General features: G+C 46.3%; 1 long non-coding RNA gene across 1 annotated transcript; it reads left to right on the forward strand.

The window, feature by feature from the left end:
• Positions 1 to 1678: 1678 nt before the first annotated feature.
• Positions 1679 to 2401, forward strand: LOC122895661. Its single transcript, XR_006382251.1, has 3 exons — positions 1679 to 1777; positions 1976 to 2001; positions 2192 to 2401. It is a non-coding gene; the product is annotated as an uncharacterized LOC122895661 (long non-coding RNA).
• The last annotated feature ends 244 nt before the right edge of the window (positions 2402 to 2645 follow it).

Below are 2645 nucleotides of genomic sequence, written 5' to 3' on the forward strand. Positions count from 1 at the left end.
TGAAAATTCAGTTGGCCACATATAGGAAGATCTCTAAAGACAGTCATCGTTTCCTACCCTCTAATTCCAGTTTCGAAGCATTAATCCCAGTGGGGCTATAATCAAGAGTTGTGGAAGGCAGTCCTTTAGCAACAATACAAAGTGTAGTACTTGGAGTAACAAGACAGCATAAACCCGATGCTAGGAGACTGATCAAACATGCCAATTTCACTAGGTGGGTAAGCCTTGGTAAAGCACACTGTTGACAGATATCTTAAGAAACGGGAGAATGCTGTTCACATGACGAACACACACTGCAAGATCTTCATTTGACCAGAATGGTGCCAGGCAGCAAGTTTTCAATAAAGGTTAGCTACTGTCGTTATCAAGGATTGCAGACCCTCAAAGGACCATTCAGTTGTTTGTTGATGTATTCTGTGCTCTGTTGACGTTCATCTGGTATGTGAGCCTGGTGGGGAGGGCCGTGGGGGCAGCATCCCTGGCGTCCCTGGCTTTTCTCTTCCTGTTCCTTGGCTCCCTGGGGCTTCAGCTGGCCCTGTTTCTGGCTGGGCACTGCCACCTAGAGGCTCCTGGCCCACAGGCAGCTGTCCCTTACAGCCCTTCACTCCAGACACTGGGCCCAGGTGTCCCAAGACCCTCTCCTTGACTGTATTTTAAAATTTCTTTTTTAGTTACAAATTTTTTTTTTTGGTTTTATAGTAATCTCTACCCCTGCAATGTAGGGCTTGAACTCATGACCCCAAGAACAAGAGTCTCATGTTGTTCTGACTGAGCCAGCCAGGCACCTGCCCTGAGAATTATTATTATTTTGTTTTAGGGTGGTTTTAGGTTCAGAGCAAAATTGAGAGGAGGTACAGAGATTTCTCGCACACCCCCCCATGCACAGCCCCTCCCACTGTCAACACCCCCATCAGAGTGGGACATAGATGTTACAGTCGATGAACCCACATGGACCACATCATCGTTGGTTGTTTCCGTATGAGTTCATCTTGGTGGTGTGCATTCCGTGGGTTAGGTAGGACCCGTACAATGACGTGTATCCGTCATTATGGCATCATAGAGACTGGATTCACTGCCCTAAAAATTCCCGGTGCTTCGTCTGCTCATCAACCTCTGGCATCCACACTCATCTTTTTACTGTCCCATACTTTTTTTTTTTTTTTAATTTTATTTGTTTATTTGACAGACAGAGATCACAAGTAGACAGAGAGGCAGGCAGAGAGAGAGAGAGGGAAGCAGGCTCCCTGCTGAGCAGAGAGCCCGATGCGGGACTCGATCCCAGGTCCCTGGAATCACGACCTGAAGGCAGACACTTAACCGACTGAGCCGCCCAGGCGCCCCACTGTCTCCATACTTTGTCTTTTCCAGAATGTCGTATAGCTGGAGACAGTCTATAGCCTTTTCAGACTGGCCTCTCTCACTTAGTAATGGTGCATTGAACTTTCCTCCCTGTCTCTCCGTGGCTGGAAAGCTAATTTCTCCTTCGTGATGAATAGTGTTCCATTGCCTGGATGTATCACAGTTTATTTTATTTTATTTTTTTTAAAGATTTTATTTATTTATTTGACAGAGAGAGATCACAAGTAGGCAGAGAGAGAGAGAGGAGGAAGCAACCCTGCTGAGCAGAGAGCCTGATGCGGGACTCGATCCCAGGACCCTGAGATCATGACCTGAGCCGAAGGCAGCGGCTTAACCCACTGAGCCACACAGGCGCCCCTGTATCACAGTTTATGAGCAAAGCTGCTGTAAACATCCATGTACAGGATTTTGTGTGGACGTAAGCGTTCAACTCCTTTGGGTAAATACAGCGGAGTGGGGGGCGGGCGGCAGTTGCTGGATCCTAACAGTGGGCGTCTGTTGGGTGTTGTAAGAAACCACTAGATTCTCCTCCAAAGTGGCTGTTCCATTTTTTGTTCCCACGAATGAATAAGGGTACCTGTTGCTCTACATCCTCACCTGTATTTGATGTTTTCAGGGTTCGGATTTTGGCCCTTCGAACAGGTATGTGACAACATCTCCCTATCGTTAAAATTTGCATTTTCTGGTGATACATGATGAGGATCTTTTCACATGCTCATTTGCCATCTGTGTATCTTCTTTGGGGAGGTGTCTGGTAAGCTCTTCGGCCCCCTTTTTAAAATCAGGTTATTTGTTTCCTTATTGTGGATTTTTTTTTTTTTTTTGGTTAAAGATTTCATTTTTAAGTAATCTCCACACCCAACATAGGACTGGAACTCACAGTCCTCAGATCAGAGTCGCAGGCTCCGCCAACTGAGCCAGGTGAATTTTAAGAGCTCTTGGTGTATTTTGGGTAGCAGTCCCTTATCAGATGTGTCCTTTTTTTTTTTTTTTAAAGATTTTAAAAATTTTTTATTTATTTTAGTGACAGAGATCATAAGTAAGCAGAGAGGCAGGCAGAGAGAGAGAGAGCAGGAAGCAGGCTCCCAGCTGAGCAGAGAGCCCGATGCGGGGCTGGATCCCAGGACCCTGGGATTACGACCTGAGCTGAAGGCAGCGGCCTCAACCCACTGAGCCACCCAGGCGCCCCTCAGATGTGTCCTTTGCAAGTATTTTTCTCTTGGTCCGTGGCTTGTCTTCTAATTTTCTTGATGTTGTTTGTCTTTTATAGGGCAGAAGTTTTTGTT

The sequence above is a fragment of the Neovison vison genome, chromosome 14 (assembly GCF_020171115.1).
Source record: "Neovison vison isolate M4711 chromosome 14, ASM_NN_V1, whole genome shotgun sequence".
NCBI classification, from domain to species: domain Eukaryota; kingdom Metazoa; phylum Chordata; class Mammalia; order Carnivora; family Mustelidae; genus Neogale; species Neogale vison.